The following is a 20562-nucleotide window of genomic DNA, read 5'->3' on the forward strand; positions in this document are numbered from 1 at the left end:
TGAGTAGATAGTAGATTCAGAAAGCCTTGTTTATAATCCCCTTTCCCCTCAGCCCCTGCTTCTAAATGCCACATTCCTTGTAAATAGAGGCATTTCTGGAGCTCCCTCCCCCCACAAATGCAAAAACTTTGAGACCTGTTTTCAAGCACAGAAGGGTTTATCTTATCTGGAGTAACTGGTACAGGATAAGCAGTGCTATCTTATCACTACATATTGATGCCAAGGTTTAAAAGGACTTGAGGCTGTTATGCTACACCAAGCAGAACTCCTACGCTGATAAACACTGATAAAGTGGCAGTGCTCTCACCTAAACTACACCTTCCTTCTCCCCAAAACATACTAAGAAAGAAGTTAGCAGCATTTCTTCTAGACTAGTGGCATCTTATGGGGGAGGGAAGAAAGAGGTTAGGGGTGATGATGGGCAGGATCCCTGGATTTTGAGCATTATCACTGGTTGTCTGAGTTAACCTAAGGCTGACTGAGGCAGACTGACCCCAGAAAGCAGAGTCTGATGGTCACAAAGCAGGCAGAGGCCCATCCTGCTCATAATTCATGAGCAGTGACTTGCTAAGGCTCAGTGAGACATCCAGGACTAAATTATGGCTCAAAATCAGTGGAGCACTGGGGTGGGAAAGCGCTTATGGTAACTGAGCAGCGATGGAGGGAGACATACATCCTGCCTGAAGCCCTCATGCATCTGGGAATACCTTGGGCAGGGAAACAGCGTGTGCTCAGTGCAAAGCACTCACTAGAAAAAATGGAGCATGAAGTCCACCAGCACTGCCTTGCTAGCTTTAGCTGGTGAGCAGGGCAGAGCCTTGAACATAATCCCAGACCCTTTGGCCTCCTGGCACCAAGGTGAACAAGCCCTTCTGCCCCCTCGCTTTGTGTTCCAAGTACGTGCTAAGCCACATCACGGTGCATGCTAAACAGACATTGTGGGGAATGGTTCTCTACACCAGAGGTTCCCAAACTTGTTCTTATACCATACCCCACTTCCAGATTTACTAGCTGCCCACATCCCCCACCAGCATACATTTGACCTGTTAACCCCTTAAAAGCCAATTATGATTACAATGAATATTAAATATGCTATTACATCATTTCTCCTACGTACATCCAGAGATGTCTTACATACCACCAGGGTACCACAGTTTGAGAACCCTTCCTTTACACCCTTCGTCTCCCAAAAGCTGTAACTGGTGTCTTAGTTAATGGGTCCAACCTTGTGGGAATTTTTTCTGCAAGCTTTATCTGGAACAAACCTCAGGTTGGAAGATTTGCAGTGGTGCAGAATTTGTCCTCCCTACTGGGGAAAGGCTTGGGTCTGGAAGAGCAGAGGATCACACACAAGACAGGATTGATGGGAACTATGAAATGCTACAGGGGCAGCCCGCACAAACATTTTACACAGGGACATTTCAGCAGTCTCTCCATTGCTATGGTGCATTTAATATAACCCTACAGTTTGAGCCCACAGTACAGGCCTAGGGTGCTGCACACACACATGCAGGAAAGAGAATGATCAGCAAGATAAGGAGCAACAGGGAGCATAAGCAGGCATCAATGAGAAAACAGCTCTCAACATACTCCCGCCTAATAGCAAGAGTAAGGGCAAAAAGGAACAGGTACCCAGGCACCCTGTTTGTGTGCTAAAGATTGCACTAAATCCATTTTCTGCCCACGTCACAAATCTTTTTGCTGTACATTCCTGGAAACAAGGGAATAGGAAATGTTACTTTGCTTGTACTATCTGTCAACTCCAGCCTGCACTTCAGATATGGGTTCTTGTTTCCTAGAGAGGCTGGTTCACATAAGAGGTTGATCCACCTGCTACAACAACCAGCTACGCAACTTAATTCTTCAAGTTGGTAACAGTCCTCATGCCTTCAGTGCTGATGGTACCAGGTTCAAATGCTAACTAAATGCAGCCCAGTCTACAACAGGACCAAAGCCTTAAGTTATAACTCCAAAGAAAATCACTTCCTATATTCTCTTTCAGGATACTGGCCCTGGCAAGGAGATCATGAACATTAGCACTGACTTTTGTGTACCTTTTTTGTTTTGCCTTTATAATGTGAATGCCTGAGACAGGCTGCCACAGTGCAAACACCTAGGATGTGTTACTGGAAAGAAATAAGCCATTTCATAAATGCAGACCTCCAGAAGGAGCAAATGGATCCAAGTTAAAGACATGCCAACAAATATAAAATTGTCTGAGATGCTTAGGAGCTCACTAGATATTTCAAGAATTTTGATTTAACTAGAACCAATGAGGGGACTTTATTTTTTAATCAACTGTGAATTCTAGCTGCCTCAGGCTGCCAGCTGTGATCTCAGCAAGTGTTACTGGATTTAGAATTTTCTTTTCAAAACAGCTTTTGCAGAAATATCATAAGAGAACCCCATCTCCTTTGTGTCCCGCTGGAGTCTGCATGCCCAACAGCTATAACCCAGCACCACTTACCTTTGTAAAAGCATACAGCTTGGTACTTTTCTCCTAGTAAGTCTGAATTTGCCCTGACACTTTACTAGTAAAATGGAGGGGGTTTTAGTGTCAGATATTGGTCCAGATACCAACAGCCTAGCCTAAGGTATTAATATTAATGATGCTGAAGCTACGGAAATTCACTCTGATCCAATGGGCCTATGCAAGGCTCTCTGAACCACTTATGTTTCCACTTAAGCTCATAATATGGTGTATAAGTGGTCCAAACTGTGAACTGGCCCTCTGCCCTGGACCAATTCTCACCCTGAAGCTCTAGCAATGTAGGAATCCTAACACAACAGTCCCTTTTGTTTCTAGTGCTGGGTTTAGTTGTTTGAGGGGGAGGAGAGGGGAACCTTTTATGCTAGAGAAAAATTCAAATACACTAGACTTGAAATGTAGACTTAGGTTTCAATGTTTACCATGGTAGGAAAGACGCACATGTGTGCATGTGTACATGTGTGTTCACATAATCGTTTCCATTACAACCCACAGTTGCTACATCCTTTTAATTGCAAAAAGTTTTCATCTTGCTAGCTTTCCCAAAGTAAACTCCTATTTGACACAAGTGCTGATACTACAGTAAGCTACAGAGGCAAAACAAAGCTCAGGTGGGTTGTATAAAGATATCCAAAACATTATCAGGCTATTGGCCAATAAAGTGCTCCACTAGCTTGCTAAAGTTCAAGGTTCAAACATTCAAACTGCAAGACAAGGAACATGGCAAGTGTAGAACTCTTGAATAGTCAATGTATGAACCTGAAACCTTGACACTTCTTACCTGCTTGTACAATTTAATTTAAATGTAGTCAAAATATGAAGAATAGAGAGAATAAATATTCACGTTCTCTTTCACCGTCTCACTACCAGTTTCCATCAGCTGTAGATATGATGTCCAGTCAACTCTCTGCTTATTTAATCCTATTTCAAACAAGCTTCCAACCTCACTGAAGGATCTGACTGAATGAGAAAGTAGGGTACAACCCAATTCCATTATAATGAAGGAATCATGGGCATATGGTGCCCTGGCTAGTTTATTTTACAGTAAAGCTTACTTTCCCCTTCACAACTTCAATTTTGGTAGGATGCCAAAGTCTGCCACCCCAGGAACCAGGAATAAAGGAAAAGTAAGCTTTGGGGGTAGACTATAGAAGCCTTGAAACAATTTATAAAACAGGTTGCATTTGTTCACTAAGGGCATGCTCTTAAATTTCACGGTGGTGTACTCCATCCAGGTATAGATGTCATGATTTATGTTACAACATGCATCCTTTCCAAGTTGCCTTATATCGGCAGAGCATAATTCCCAACCACATGGCAGAAGTGAGATTGTGCTACTACAGTCTTGAGACCTGGATTGTTTACTTTTTCTATGTTTTTATAAACAATAGGTGGCAATTTTACCAATTAAGTGTGTAGGAAAGCAGTGAGTTCAGATCAGATGCACACAGCAGATGCCACAGCATGACTGTACAGCATAAAGAAGCTGAATGTTCTTAACCACGGAAGAAAATTTTCCTAGCATAAGATTAGTGCAGATAACAAAGTACCTTTCCACTTCCAGCAGCTCCCACAACAGGGAAATCCCATCTTACCCTATGGTTAAGATATGCTTCTGTCTTGCAATTGTGCTGGCCTGCTGCTTCAGCATTTTATGACTGTTGTCTCCTGCTTCAGCAAACTGGTGTTTTCAGACATGGGCAGTGAACGCATTCAGGTTTTTGGATGGATAGTCTAAAAAGGAATGAATATAAGCCCAGCAGTTGTGCTGAACCCATAGTTTAAAGATTCTAATTGCTAACTTTCATCTTTTACCAGCATAAATAATAAATGTGGCATGTTCCCCATTTTCTTTCACCACCACATTATTAAAGCAATAAAACAATTTCAAAGGTGCGGGTATCGCAAGCTAATGGCACCTCTAGGGGATTAGTAACACCCCAGGAGACTTCTTAGTCTAAAAAAATCCTATACCCCCTGTCATTCTCTATTAGTTAATTTCTGCAAGCATGTGTATGCCGACCTCCTCATTTCCATGTGCCACTTGTAGTGCAGGACAAGTTAAGCGATACAACTTCAGGCATAATTAGGTCAGGAGATGCTTTCAGGCGGACAATTAAAAAAAAGAAAAAAGAAAGTGAGAGAGAAAAGCCACACACGCAAATGTAGCTCGCCTAATGTATGCACATAGGTAGTAATGCTGTTCACACACAATGCCCCAAGTTCCCTTCCCTCTGCAGCTTTACAGCTACCTTTGAAAGAGACCCCCCCCCCCCCCCGCAAGAAGAAGCAGGCTGTGCCATGGCAAGAGCTGCCAGCCAGGCAAGTGAAGGGCCTCCATTCTCTTCTCAGCCAAGCAAGGGAGACAATAGCTACAAAAGGGGAAGGTGACTTTGAAAGAACAGACAGCCTGCCTGGTAGTGTCTCTGCGTGAGATTTTAAATTTGTGTTGACAGAAGAGCAGGCTGTGAAGACAAGTTTGCTGCCTGCTACAAAAGATGATTTGAGAAAGTTCCCCATTCACAACTTCTTTGTGGGGTCCCTCCAACCTCCTTCCCTCTGCCTCGCCTCCTGACAATCTCTATAATCTTGGCATGACATCATTGGGAATTATGTTTGTTTTAGCCTCCACTGGGGTGTTAAGACTGAGCTATTTAGCACATCAAAACAACAGCATTATCAAACAGACCTTCATTTAAGGTAATTATGCACCGAGGAGACTCAGCCTTATCTTTCATCTCCTGTTTATTTTGTTAGTGCAGCATTCCCTCAGATTCTTTCAGTAATACCCTCCCCTGCTATCAGTTATCAAAGCAGTGATGGATGGGGAGGATGCCAAGAGGCACTAAGCAGTAACAGTCTAATCCACACAGGTAGGGAAGGAGGAAGGCCAGCTTTGAGCATGGGGTCCCTTTTCAGGGGGGAAGGTTTTTCTCCCCTTCCTTTCTTTCTCCATAAGGAATGCTTAATTGTGAACCTGAAGAAGTATTGTTCCAGCCCTGATCTTACCAGTTTTTAGTAGCATGAAGCAAAGTGCATGTGGGGGCTAGTTTCCAGCCCAGCGCTGGTTGATGCAAGAAACGTTATGCACTTTACTAAAGGTTATTGCAGCTGGCTGCTTAATCCCAAACTCTTTACCTGCCTGCTTTGTGACTCACACGTGTGGGAGGTAAAAATACAGGGAAGAGGAGAGGTTCAGAGCATCAGAGAAATGCCACATCCAAGTCAGTATTTTCTCAAGCATGAATGAAGACAGGGTAGACCTTATAGAGTAGCTAAATCAGAGATACATAAGCCCTGCCTTCAATCATGCATTAACCTTTTGCAGTGCTGATTTAGTTAGCCTGTAAGGTGCAAATATATTCTGCCTTGTGCCTTACATCAGACTAATATGGCTAACTACCTCTCAGTTCAAGCATGAGCATCATGCCAATTGAGATCCTTGGCTATGCATTCCCCTGTTAGGCCTCTCCGGCAAACACAATGGAGATTCAGATGAGGTCAGCTCTTTCCTCACAAGGAGGGGGTTTAAATATCCCAGAATGAGGGGGTCTTGGCGGCATCCTGAATGGCTCTCCATACAGAAGTAGGTGGCAATCACTGTGCTGCTTTAGTGAGTAGGTAGGTAGGTTGCAGGCATGGCAAAAAATTACAGTGTTATAATCCCTGACAAGGAGGCACTTTTTAGAACCATTTTCTGAAGTGGATTTAAAAAGAGAGGAGTTAGGAGCGCCAGGAACAAGTAAGGCAGCGTATATATCCCAATGTGGTATGGGAATCATAGAGGCATCAAGGAATGGGAGCAAAAATAAGAAGCAGACAGGGTTTTTTATATTAATAAATGAAAGGACAGCAGAGGAAAACTGAAATACCTTCTGCGTGGAGGAGATGCTGGTGCATGAAGTGGAAAACAAACAGAGGAATTGTGCAGTGTAATTTTATCATTTGCTTTAACAGCAGGGAAGCTCAGCGAGTTAGAGCTAAGCTTGTGTGCCCCCCCCCCCCCCACACTCTTTCTTGGCCAACTGTGAATTAAAGTATCTGGACCAGCAACAAGATATTTTTAGCACTCAGGCACTGAAGCACACCAAGTAGTTTTGCTGTACACACACTTCAGAGATGGAAGGCTTTAGGCCTACAAGGGACAAACATTCAAAAAGCCTGAGCCTGAATTGATTCAATATTTGCAAGTAAGGCTAACCTGCAAAGCTTGAACCAGTTTGGAGGTGGATAGACATTCTCTTTTAATTCCAGAAATGCAGACACATGCCTGCAGTGGCTCAGGCTAGAAGCCAGGAGTGCTACAGCAGCCCTCCATTCCCTTCTACACTGCTGAGCTGAGGAGGGATGTGGTGAGGCCCCAGCAGGATCCTCCGATTAGGGAGGCCCCTCCCCTCCTCTCTCCTACCAGCAAGGGAGCCAGCAGGGAGTTGATAACAGAGCACTGAGTTACACATCAGGGAGTTACATAGGAAGTTGTTAGCATTTATCACCCCATCAAACAGAGCAAAGCCTCTCTCATTAGTTCAAGCTCTTCTTAAAATAACTTTTTTTACCCAAGGAAGGGACATTACCTGTTGATCAGCTCCAAAAAGCCCTAAGCCAACACTGTCCTGTCTGCCTTCGTCCTGCCTCCCACAGCACAGACTGTGGTACGCTAGCTAATGCTGAGAGATGTCTGTGTAAGGCAGAGGGGAGGGGGGAATCCCTGCTTGAGCAGGGCGTGTGGGGAGCAGAACGAAGCCAGGCAGACCCTGCACTGCCTACAAGTCTCTGCCAGAGCTGCAGCTAGGAAACAAAAAAGGGAGGGGCCAGCCCAACTCTCTGGAGCAGAGAGCCCTGCCCAGCCCAGAGAGCATGCCGGGGGACTCTGATTTAACTTAAGTCAGGAAGGGGTCTGGGACAGACATTGGATAAACTGGTTTGACCCAAATCAGTTAAGTCCGATACTACGTTCAACCAGGTTAATCTCAAACTGGTTTCAGCCATTTTCAAACTGGTTTATGTGCACCGAACATCTGTTCTGTTACAGGTTTAAACCAGTTTCTGATCACTTAAACCGGTTTGCGTGTAATGTCTGTCCCTAGCCCAACAGCTCAGGTCAATATGGGCCCAGAACTGTTGGTATCAAGCAATTAGTCTACAGCCCCAAACCTCACCACTTCTCTAGGAGGAGCTGCATATTTCCAGTCACTAGAAAGTGAGGACTGAAATGAATCATGAAATACAGCAATACTGGCAAAAGTGTATATTTTGAACCCTTTCATGGGTTTCAGTCCATATATATTTCCACCCTGAGTTTTATGTATAAACAAACAACCCACAACCCAATGACTCAAGAGCTATATTCAGTAGACTATCCTCAAACACAGACCTAATTTTACCCAGTTTTAACATGTGCATTTGAAATTGTAGATGTTTTGTCAAATCAAAATCTGCCCTTTTCTGAGCACATTTCCAATGCTAGATGCATGAACTGAACTTCCCAAAATGTGTACACAAAAAACAAAAGCCTCTTTAATATGCAATGAGATTTGGAGATCTGGGGCAGTAAAAGAACAAGGGTGGGAGGGCGGGGGAAGTAAATATCATACCAATCTTCAAACAGGAAATAAGTGTGATCTTGGCAGTTATCATAAGCCTTATTTCAAGTAAAATTAAACAAATTCTACAAGCAAGATCTTTTAACATCAAGAAGATAATCTAACCATTTTAACAGCATTTCATGAAGCGTCTCACGCTAGCTTTAATTCAAATCTGCAAGGAAATGTGCACACTCCCCCCAGGTGGACATCCCTGAATGACTGTAAACAAAGGACATGCAAAAAAGCAAGGTACTGAGTAACAGGAAGACGTCCAGCAACAAATCATTCATTCACATTCTAGCACAAGGGGTAAACCAGGACAGTAATGAAATTTGCAGATTGTACTCAAGTGGGAGCTTTTAAACACTCCAGAGGAATGCTACAAAGGGACGTAGATGAATTAGAATTATGGGCAGAAAAAAAACAAAATGAGATTCAGTTTGGAAAAAAAACTGCAAGCTAGTCCATCTGAGGGAAAAAATAATCCAAAACACAGATGTTCAACTGGAGGGAGAAATCTGGAAGGCAGAAATATTAAAGGAGATGAGGGTTGAGAGTGCACAACAAGTTATACATGAATGCCCAGTTCAGTAGGGCAGCAGGAAGGCCTATTCGGAGTGCTGGGCTGCATTCATTACTACTCAATGAAGCAATCACTTTTTCCTAGGTACTGCTGGTATAACCTCTTGCTTTTAGTATATAGCTACTGGTGCATTAGCTGAGAGATTTAAAGATACTGGAGAAGTACAACAGCATGATTATGGGCTGGAAGGACTAACTCAAGGGAGTAAGGAAGCAAAAGGTTGTGTGCAGTTTGGCCAAGTAAAGATAGGAAAAGATAAGGTCTCCAAGTAAGGTTATCGAAGGTACACGTGAGATTTAAAACAACAAAGAAGGAGAAGAATTTTGGATGATGCAGAGGCCTAAAATTAAGAAAAAAATAAGAATAGTAAACTTCAAACATCAGGGCACCTATCTGATTGCAAGAATTACTAGGTTCTGGAATAGCCGCCCAATAGAAATAGTGAAAGTCCTATCATTCAAGACATTTAAAATTAATGACAGGAACAATTCTGCATTGCAAAGTGGACTGAAGAACTGTCTCTTACTACCACCAGACCCAGGAGGGTCTTTTTTTTAAATCTACCCATGACACCAAATCCACACAAGCATTGCCTCTGTGCCAATTTTTGGGACAGGCAGACTAGAAGAGCTGATAATGATGCTCATTTACTTAAACAACTTAAAAAAAAAAAAATCAGAAATTTGGAGACAAACTAATTAACTTGTTTGCCTGTAAATTCTGAAAAAAATGTATATGACACTCAAAAGAGGACGAATAATATTTTGGGAAGGAGATGCTGTATTCATTGCACATCAGAGCTCAGTCTTAGCTATGGATTTATGACTGGCACCTCTGTAACAATGCTAAAAGCATAAACACACCCATCCAGCACCTACCACAGTTTGGGTGCTATTGCAATGTTAATAAGTTATTCTGTATAGAGATGAGGTTCCATGGCCTGTTACATCTCCACCAAATTCTGCACCTCCCAGCAGTTAGGGGTTTAGATTGCAAGCAGATGTGCTATTCCTTTAACATCTCACATTCAGTGGAATACGTGTTATAACTCATTGTTAACACACATCAGTCCAGTTGTCAGTCTGGAAGCTGCAGCTTTATTTTCAGAGATCAGTAAAATCCAATTTGAAAAGAAAGGCGAATTCTGTAGTTGTTAGAGAGGTGCGATAATGAAAACCACTGGAGAGATTGCCGTGGTTTTTCTTTTCACATTTTATCTATAAAACAGCCTGAGGGCTTACAAAGAGTTTACAAGAGTGCGGGTGGAGGGAGCGGGATAAAGGGGGGAAGCTTGAAGATAACAGCAGCATGCACAAAACGCTAACTGAAATCTCCAAGCTATCTGCCTCTGCCAACCCTTTTGAGAATGAAGAGCTGCATGACTGTGCTGCTGAAGTGCAACAGTGCCATCCAGTGCCAGAGGAATTAACTGAACCAATGTGTCTCACAACCTCGTTTTTCAGCCTGAGAACAAGTCAATGTTTTTGCTTAACAACAGTGTCAACATCTGGTCTCTGAACAAAGCTCATTAGTCCCTGCTTGCATTACAGTCACTTAACTAGGTCAGACGACAAACCTACAGTTAGCAGTTCCTGATATCTCACTTTATAGATATATCGCAGAGATGGGACACTGAATGCAAGGAAAATAAGTGACTGCTTCAGCTCTTAGAATTTAAGGACTCCAAGATCCTCCATTGACTTAGCAAGCTTCTTCATCACAACATTACCCGAAGGAAACACAAATGTTGTCCTAAAGTGCGCAAACTGCAACCTGAAAGAAACATATGACTTGCCACAAAAAAAAATGCAAATGCTATAGGATTTGGAAAATTTACAAATGGCTTCTTTTTAATTTTAAAATTATAGTTACTAATGGCCACATCCAAAAAAATCTATACCTAGTGTTACAGTTCAATGAACAGGGCTGGTATTTACATAGTGCTTTAAAACTCTGTCAACTGATTTGTCATGAATGTCTCCATGACCTGTAGTTCATGTTCTGTGAGCTTTTTCTCTATCATATGAAATGCTAAGCAGTGTTTGATGGGGGTGAATACTTGGATAAGACCTAAGGAGTATCTAGGTGCTTTTTTTTTGGTTAGGTGTTAATAATCCTGTGACACTCTCAGTAAGAATCAGGGTGTTAATCTTATTGCTGGCCAGACTCCAGCTCTGTTAATTCTGCTTTGCCAGATTTGATTTGCCTGAGGGAAGAGGGTAAATGGAATTTTGCAGTGCTGAGTTAATTGCATTCTGCCCACCTGACTAAGTTTCTTTTGCACTTTTCAACTAAATACCGTTTGAAAATGTTGCATTATAGAGACATGCAATCTTGAATAAATGCTGCTTTCCATCCCAGATGTGTTTACATGACAGTGATGGAAATCAAGATTCCACTGCAGAAACTGCATACAAAAGAGTTTGGCATGAAAAGATGCCATAGATACTGATTTAATAGATACATAATAGCATATTTAACAAGACTTCCTACCAATACAAATTGTGTAACTATTATTATTTGTATGCAGCTGCAGCTAGAAACCCCAGATGAGACCAAGTCCTACTATGCTTGGCAACATGTGTATGCTTAGCAGTGACAATCCTCATCCCAAATATCTTAGAGTCTGGACAGAGAATGAGAGAAGCAGCAGCAGCAAGAGGGAAAATGCCCTGCTTAAAGTCACACAAGGTCACAAATGATGCTGCATTTTTCCTTTGGTAGTTAGACTGATAAACAGATCCAGGTCTCCCCACATCAGAGGCACATGTGCTTGCAGCAGCTCAAATAGCAGTGGCACAAATTTGTGCTGGAGATGTGTGCCTGAGCACGCATGCCTGAACATGCACTTCGGTGTGGGGCAAACTGTGCTACTTGAGGCAAACTGATCCTGCCCAGATCCTCCCGGATTTTCAGCCAGGGAGAAGAGGGAGCTTCTGCTGGCCCCAGCAGTATAAGAAACTGCCCTGGGGAGCAGCTCAGGGAGCTTCTGAGGCACAGACAGTTGGGATTTGGGGACTACCCCTTGTGTCAGCTGGACTGCTGAGGCAGCCCTAACCTGGAGTGGCCCCTGCACCCTCTACCCACTGCAGCAGTCTGGCAGCGGAGGCTGCTGCCTGGTGGTGACCTGCTGCCACCTGCAACAGCATCTGCCCCCTTGGACCTGCAGCCCCATGGCTGCATGCTTGCCAGACCCAGACAGGAACCACACAGCCACCTGGGCTGTGGTATGGGCACTGCAGCAGAGCTTCCTGCACCTCTGGGCCAGCTGTTAGTGGGCCGTGGTTGCACAGCTGGCCTTTGGGCAACACTGATATCATGTTTTCTGGTACCCTCACTCTGCCATCCTGGGCAGCTATGGCCCAGAAGATGTGATCTTTGCAGTGGCCTGGTTCAAACTGTTGAAGCATGTCCTCCTGGCCCCAAATGGCAGGGAGGCCAGCCACTTTATCTGCCTTCCAGCTGGATCCCTGGTGCTGGCCCTGGGCAGGCTCCTCTGCCCGGGTCTTGCCACTTGTCTCACCAGCAGAGATCCTGGTTTTCCCTGTTTAAAAATTGCAAATTCTCTGATAAGAAACCCAAATTCTCTCATTAAAATTCCCCAAATCCATGTTCTTTCACATTTAAAATTAAATGCCATTATATATAGAGATATCAGTTGACCGATGTTTTATTGATATATTTATAATTTTAAAGCAGTTTGGAAACCTACCAGTGTCTCTATCATCATCATAAAATGAATTCTAAATATCTATACACTTTGGCATTTGCTTTTGGGTTTTTTGTCATAGAAAAATCAGAGCTGCCCCAGCCCGCTTCACTCACCGGGATGTGGACCACTGAGCAGCACTGATACGTCAGTGCTCTAACCTTGCCCCTCACTCCCAACCCACAGTGCCCCCCCTCCCCCAAGTGCCCCTCACTCCTGACCTGCAGCCCCTGCCTGCCCCCCAAAAGCTCCCTCCTGACTGCAGCTCTGTCCCAGCACCAAGCCATGAGTCCAGCTGCAGTTGTCCCACCTGCTGCTTTGTGGCTCTGAGCAGTGCCAGCCCTTGCTGTTCTGCTCCCTGCACCTGTGCCCAAGCACCAGTGATCCCCATGCCATTCCTGGGAAGCCCTTGACTGGGGCTCAGGGACTGGGCTAGGCAAGCCCTTTCCCTCCCAGGCTTGCTTCCCCCTGAAAAGGCTGCTTTAAGGGGGTAGGGAGGGGCTCTAAGCCTGGCTCTGGAGGCTGCTCTTACCCCCAGCCCCAATCAAGAGAGCCCCATCTCTCTCTCTCTTTCATACCCCTGTTGCCATCTCCACCCTTCCCTGTGGCCCCTCACACACTGTAGTGGTTCCTGGGACAAGGAGCTCCCTCCAGTTGGGGCTGCATGTCCCAGCACCGGTGTGGGCATGGGGCAGGGCTGCAATGTGGCAGTTGCCCCCTGCAGCTGTGGCTTCTTCCAGCAGGTCCCATCCGGTGGCTGGGTGCACAGGGTGTGATTTGGTGGGGAGGGGAGCTGTGGAGGGGTTTGTGGGTGTGTGTAGGGATGGGCATAGGTTTTGTGGGTGTGGGGTTTGTGGCTGAGTACATGGGTGGGAGGGTTATGGGGGTGGTTTGGGGGCTGTGTGTGTGGGGACTGCTCAGGAGGGATGGGTCTCTGCTCACCTCCCCTGCCCCCCACATGGCTCACAGCACCCCCCTGCTCAGTGCATGGCCCCCCGTGGCAGCAGGAGCAGCAGCTGTCAGGGTGCTCAGGGCCCACTACTGACTGCTGGAGCCCCCTGGCAGCACGGTGCAGCCCTAGCTGCCTGGTGCTAGATTGGCAGTGCATTCAGGGGCCATGCACCCTTGGGCCTAGCCAGATCCTGCCCCATGTGCCCCACACACTGGGCCAGCTCCATGCAGGCAGGACCCGGCTGGGCCCGAGGGTGTGTGGCCCCTACATGCAGTGCTAATATGGCACCAAGCGACTGGGCTGTGTCGCACTGCCAGGGGGCTCTGCCAGTCAGTAGTGGGCCCCAAGTGTCCTGATGGCTACTGTTTCTGCTGTTGCTGGGGGGGGGGGGGGGGGGGGGCCTGTGGGCCAAGCAGGGGGAACTGTGGGCCATTCAGGGGACCCACCCCTCCCAAGCAGTCCTCCCACCCCCCACGTCCCTACTTACCTGGGACAGCACCTGGGTCTGGGTCATGCTGCATCCTTGACCTGCTCTTATTTGCCCCAGACACTGAGGCAGCGTGCTAGCGCATGGGGCAGCCATAGAGATGCTGTGGCCAGGTGCCAGATTGTCTCTGGAGGACCCAGCTTCCAGTTGCTTTAGGGCATTCTCTGGGAATGTGCCCTGCGCCACTTTTTTTGCAGTAGGTTTTTTTTTTTTTTAACCTGGATTTCCAGGAATCAAATTTAGAACCTACTCTGGGAACATCGCAGTATCTCAAACTGCTTTGAGATGCCACAACAGGCACATGCATGCTCATCTGGATGCTCCCATCCAGTCTATTGGCTAGTCTTCTTAAGCACTATTCACAGTGGAGTAGAGATTTCTCCTTTTACAGCAGTTCTCATCGGTAATGCCTTAGCTATTATTATGCTGTTAATATTTTAACAAGAAATGCCCCAAAAGATGTACCCATCCAAATGACATGACACCCATGATAAGCTACAGATCAAGGGCAGCTGTGCTTACAGAGAAGCGAACCTATTCTTCCACACACATGCTTGTTTTCCTTTCTCAGAACTATGGCAGAGGAAGAATACAGCACCACTTGACAAAGAACCCAATAAGAGGTGCACTTGACAGGGAATGTGCTGACTTTGATACTTAAACTATACAAAGCAGCTTGATCATACACCACAGCATTTATCAAGTGTAAATTTAGTAGCAACTTTTGCTATCTCTCATGTTAGCCTGACAGTCATAAACTTATTTCTACATATAAACACATGTGAAGGCATATGACTATTTCCCAAGCCCGCTGATGCATTTATATGAAATAAAAAGTTATAATATGCTGCCAGCAATTCCCAAACAGATGCTATACAGAATGAGAATTAAAAACCACAAAATACAATTTCTCCAACCAATCATGATCAGAAGGCACCTCTTCTGAACTCCTACTCAGCCCAAACTTCAAAGGTTGGAGTCTGGCTCTAAGGCTAAAAACAGAAGTTGGTTGATCCCAAGGGACTGATTGTCCCAAGCATTGACTCAAAACAAATGTTTACATATGCAGCTTGAATGGCAATTAACTTGAATTAGCCCTTAGTTGTCCAGAGGGAAAAAGTGTAATCGTGGATACTACACAGGTACTTACTTAAAGTAGGACAAACAGGCTTGTTTGATCCCAGAATAACAGGCTTTGGAGAAATCCAGTTCCAGGGTCTAAAAACTTAAATTGGATTATCCTCCTACTAGCCCTTGTTTTACTTGGAGTCAAAGCCCAGGCCTATCAGACCTGGGATAAAGTCTGTGTTTAGCCTACCCTACTAATAAGAGAAGCTTGCATACTCCATCAAGGAGAGAGTTCAGTCGCCTATGCAAGGAGGTGGAAGAGTCCTGCTCTCAGGTCCCTGATGGATGGGAGGATAAAGCCTATCGAACAAAATAAAAATAATAAAAAGTCAAAAAGACATACTCTTACTGAGACGAGGAATTTTAGATGGGTCAGGACAGTTGTTTGAGTCATTATGGAAAAATGTCTTCATCTATATCCATATCTCAATGGAATCCTTTCGCTGCAAACCTGCTGACATGACAGGTCCAGGAGCTGGACCTCATCTCTGGAAAAAAGGTAAGTTTTTGTTTATGAATGTAATATTTATATCATGTATAAAATAATCTTAATTGGAAAACTTTTACACAGAGACACTATGCCACACATTAAGGATCAAATTCTTCCTCTGTGTAATCCCACTGAAGGTAGCGAGTTTATACTGGGAATGAATCTGGTCCATTAAATTTATGATTCTTACTCGGAGGGTTTATTGATAAGAGCCTGCAGAAGACATTTGCATTCAGCGAGGCTCATAAGCCACTAAACATCTGTTCTCTTGTTAGCTTCCTCAGCATTTGCCCCATAGGCAATAATACACAGGACAAGTTTCCCAGCACCTAAGCTACTGTGGGATAATTCTGTAACTAAGTGGAAAACAGAGCCCAAGGCCCTGGCAATTCTCTGTAGTAAAATAATCTTTTGTTTGCATGTAGATGAGACCAGAGGATTATGAAGTCAAATAATGAGAATTCAGGTCAAGTAAGATGTAGGGGGAAAGGGGTACACAACACGAAAGGCAGAAGTCTCAAAGGGAGTAATGTGAGGCTTGTAGATAAGCTTATTCTGCTGTCCACACTTCTGGGGTCTAAGGCCAGACACTCCAGAAACAGACTACTCCTTTCTCCAACAATGGAATAAGCTTCTCTAATGATATCAGCTTTCGCCATTACTATCTCCCCGCCCCGTATTTTATTGGTCCTGAGCTTCCCAGAAGAAAAGGGAAGTTCCCAAAAGCAAATGCTCCAAGACTCCAAGCTGACCTGTTATAGTTCTCAAGAGAACCGGAAAAAGCATTTTATCAACCTGCGTATACCTGTATTCGCATCCTCATTACAACATGAATCTTTTCAAACTCATCTTGCACTGCATTTGATTTTTTCAGTTTAAATTTAATACAGGGCTGTCCAATTGGCAGCCCACAAGGGGTTAAGTCAGGGGGTGGCAGTTATTTGGGCTGGAAGGCCACTTAGGGAGTTTTGATGAACTGTTCCAGGCCAGGTCAGCACTCCCCCAACCCAGCCCACAACAGCTCACCAAAACTCGAGTGGTTACCTCCACAGGATACCCTGGGAGCTTCCTGGGATCCCCACAGGCAGGGCATGCTGGGCAGGGGGATGGGATGGGGCTGGCAGACAGAAAGCAGTGTCTGGAGTGGGACAGGCAGGTGGGACCAGGCCCGAGGCCAGGATCCTGGGGTGATGACAGTGCTGGGCCAGGGCCGAGCCATCATCCACTCCTCGCACAAAGGATCTGGCCCGACCCAAGAGTGGGTTGGAGTGCACACCTATGACCTGGCCCCTGCCCCAACACAAGCATGTGCAAGCAGCCCAAGTACAGTGTGGCTGCAGAGTGGTGCCCAGCAGCACGGGGCAGCTTAATCTGATCACGATCCATCGGGGTCTCCCCACGCTGCTGGGCTGTGTCACTCCACAGCTGAACTGTACTGGGGCTGCCCACACATGCCTGTGCTGGGACAGGGGCAGTGAGGTCATGGGCATGTGCTCTGCCCCCCTCCCAGATTGGGCCAGTCACAGTCCATTGTGCAGAATGCAGATCACAGCTCTACCCGGCCCCATGCTATCACTGCCCTGTGATCCTGGCCCTGGCCCCAGCCCCACCCACCCACCTATGCCGCTCCTGGACACTGCTCCCCACCTGCCTGCAGCCCCATCCCCCAGCCAAGCACGCCCTGCCTGTGGGGGTCCCGGCCTGGTCTCCATGGAGACCCTGCCCACCTGCTACATCTGCCACCCTTGGCAGTGGGTATGGGGTAGAGCCAGGATGCCCAGGAAGTGGGGCCAGGTCCAGCAGTGACGGTGATACTGGCAGCAGCAGCCAGAAGGAGCCACTGCCACTGAGACTGCTGGGATGAAAAGTCCAGCTGCTGCACAGTGCTACCCCAGCCCCTCTGCACACCTGGGGACAGTGGGACCAGCTGTATGCAACATGGCCCGGGCTGACTCCCATGTGTGGGCTAAGCAAAGCTGAGGGATCTGCCACAGGCCAGATACAATCCCTTGGTGGGCCAAACCTAGCCCACAGGTTAAGTTGTAAATTGTGGGCTCCTGTCCACCTGCTGCTCTGGCTGCAAATGGGATTGTACCCACATGCTATGATAGTGGGTAGAGGGGACAAGCAAGGGCACACACTGCAGCAGGGGAAAGGGACATTATGCTCATGCACCCACATGTTCTAGTTTGAAGGGAAAGGGGGGATATCACTCTCACATGCTTGCACATTATTGGGGGGAGGAGTGGGGAAAGAATTGCACTTGCATGCCTTTGTGCAGTAGGGAGTGGGGCACACACTGCAGCAGAGGGAGGGGGTACGCACATGGACATGCAGTGCAGTGGGAGGGGGCAGGGGGCCTATGCATCCAGGTTGGCCCGCAGCATGACTGGTGTGGCCCATGCAGCCTGTAGCCTCTGGGGGCTTAGAAGTTGGTTTAACACTGTAGTATTAAGCTCTCAATTAACAAATTTATAAAACTTACCATGTCTCCACAGCTCCACTGCAAGTTATTCCTTCATTCCTTCTGATGACTGCGTATTTTGGAGGATCTTTTCTGCCTTCTTTTTCTCAGACTGAAGTACTGACTCTCATCATTCTTTCAACATTTCAGCTTTCCCTGACTCTCTCTCTCAGGTCCACTCTCTCCCTTTTCCTCTTTCATTTTTCTCACCTCACTCATACTCCATATACCTACCCACTTGTCCCTTTATTTCAAATCTCCAAAGTTCCCTTAGTCTTACACCTTTCTCCTCTGTTCCATTCACTCACACCCCTTCTTCTAGATACGTATTTCATGGAAGGTAAAAGGGGACATATCTTTTTCCCCTTCTGATGAGAAACTGCTCTGGATCTCCAGTCTGAACATACACTGAAACTGCAGCCCAGGCAGAACCAGCTGAGTCCAATCAAGTATTTAGCAGGGACTCTGTTGGGAGTAAAAAGCTGCAGCTGCGAGGGATGTGACACTGGCTAGTGTTTGTTTAGGAAGCAGCAGGAGTTGAAGAATAAAGATACTAAGATCTAGATGTGAATTTGGGGAAACTTGCTTTAGGGAAAGAACTTAGTTTTCTGTCACCTCAGGCTAGAATAAATTTGGCCTGTAAGAGAAGCCTCTCCTATTTCAGGGAGACAGTCAGCTGTATGAACTATGCATTCTTCTGCATAGTTCATACAACTGACTCAGTTACTGAATCTTTTGTGTTCTGTTCCTGAAATATAATTCTCAGTTTGCATCACCCTAAACAACACTTGGTGTGATTATCACTGAGATGAAGAACAAAACTTGTTCTATGCTGAGCTCACAAGGTACGATGTGGTCCTAAACAAATACAATCTAAGTAGTTGGTTTTAGGGCAAGCCCAGCAGCTGGAGCTCTGCAATGGTTAAGGCTTTATTGGTTTTTCCTGTGCTATTGCATAACCAAGTAAAAATGTGTTGCTACCCAGCCTGGCCCTCAGACTAGAAGAGCAACATAAGCTGGGAAATGTAGTTTGGCAGCTGTTTCTGATAGTTTTCAGGCTGCATGAAAGGGAGGAATCCTGGGTGGTTCAGCTAGGATGGCTGCCAATACTCCAAGGGGAAAAGCTACGCTTGCATAGACTGGGCAGTCTGCAACCTCCACTTAATAATGATGAAAGTTAAATACTGTGCTATGTTATCAAGTGATCTCCTTGGCATGCTTTACTGAAGCAAAATATATGTCTTTCTAGCTATGTATGCTCACTATCAAACTTTTTTTTCCCAAGCCATGCTGCATCCTTTCTTGAGTTAGACAAAAGCTGTTTTGCTTGAAAAAAGAAACCAATGCATCCACTGTTTTTTTTTTTTCTTCATGTTTTTTCACCATGCTATGCCAGGTTCCTGTGATTAGAGACCTGATGAAGAATGTCTTGCATTGAAGAGCTGTCTAACTTTATCCCATCTACATAGTTGGCCCAATAACAGATACCACCATAAGAAATCCTTGCCTATCCCCTTGTTTTGTAACCAGCAAACGGAGAAACTCTTGCAGGATGTTTGTAGTGGTAGTATAATGCAGATTTTTGTATGCTTACTATAATAACAGTAGCAAATTACAAAAAAAAATTGAAGAACTTTCATGAAAATTCAAATGCTGAAATCAGGAAATGGAAGAATAAAGGTTGCCCACAAAATCTGAATTCAGCCCCCTTTTGCTAATACACTATGGCACTATCTTTAAGTGCTCAAACATAAATTGTTTTATTTCTCCCAGAGGCTTGATCTCTGACATGATTTTACCTTTTCTGAATAACACTTTAGGGTAGTTAGGCTTTCCAGACAAGCACAGACTGTAATGGAGATACTAGGTTATGCTTTGTGGGTTTTATTTTATTTTGTTCTGAGGTAGTAACCAGCATCTTGAACTTCACCACAGCCAAGTAGGAGCCAGGGCTGAGCGTGAGTATAAAAAAATTGATTAGCTTGGTGTGCTGAGGAAGTACGGCATGACTTTTTATATTGGCTGAATTTTCTTGGCAACAACTACTATAAAGCTGGTGTTTGGCCACTTCTTGCAGCAAAATGACCCTTACTAGATCTCTATAACCAACTTTTGCCCCTTCTTTAGCTGTTGAAGAGTATTTCTGTCAAATTTCTGACAAACTGAAACAGGTCTACCCCATGCTGACCTTTTATTTTCATCCACACCTAAGATTACCTGTCATGCTTGTAAAGGAAGATGATGATTTCAAGAGCAGATGGCATAGAAAAAGATGACTTTGTGTTCTAGTGACCCTAACAGAAAACAAGAAGGCTGGCTTACCAAGGTCTTGTCTCATTGTCTAATGTGACTAAAGACCAGAAGATGCATTGATATGAAGAGAATAAGTATGTGAGTGAAAATCCAAATGAGATCCTAGACAACAGGAACTAAGTGAAACTGACTTTCTTTCTTTGTGCTGACACTACATTAGGGAGGCTGCCATCAGAGATTCCCAGAGGCCCCAAACCAATTCTAAATCAAATGTAAAAGACCAGCTTGTGAAGGCCAAGAATGAATTGGTTCTGCCAAGAGAAAAAATTAGCACAGAAACAAGTTTATTTCCAGCCAATCTCCTAAAATAACTGCTTTGTGGTTTAATAGGGGTTGTCCTGATCAGATATGTATTTTTAAAAA

At 45.2% G+C, this 20562-nt stretch overlaps 1 long non-coding RNA gene across 3 annotated transcripts in view; it reads right to left on the reverse strand.

Annotated features, from left to right (window-relative positions):
* The window catches only part of LOC106739023 (uncharacterized), a 51848-nt gene extending 33038 nt beyond the window's left edge, over window positions 1–18810 (reverse strand). Inside the window, exons 1-3 of one of the 3 annotated variants that reach the window (XR_009455130.1) lie at window positions 17908–18803; window positions 15276–15420; window positions 9553–12200 (exon numbers count right to left, since the gene is read on the reverse strand). This is a non-coding gene — a long non-coding RNA (uncharacterized LOC106739023). Of the gene's footprint in view, window positions 1–9552; window positions 12201–15275; window positions 15421–17907 lie in introns of those variants that run through there. The other 2 variants (XR_009455131.1, XR_009455129.1) reach the window with 2 other exon arrangements.
* Window positions 18811–20562: the final 1752 nt, after the last annotated feature.

The sequence above is a fragment of the Alligator mississippiensis genome, chromosome 10 (genome assembly GCF_030867095.1).
Source record: "Alligator mississippiensis isolate rAllMis1 chromosome 10, rAllMis1, whole genome shotgun sequence".
Taxonomy (NCBI): Eukaryota; Metazoa; Chordata; order Crocodylia; family Alligatoridae; genus Alligator; species Alligator mississippiensis.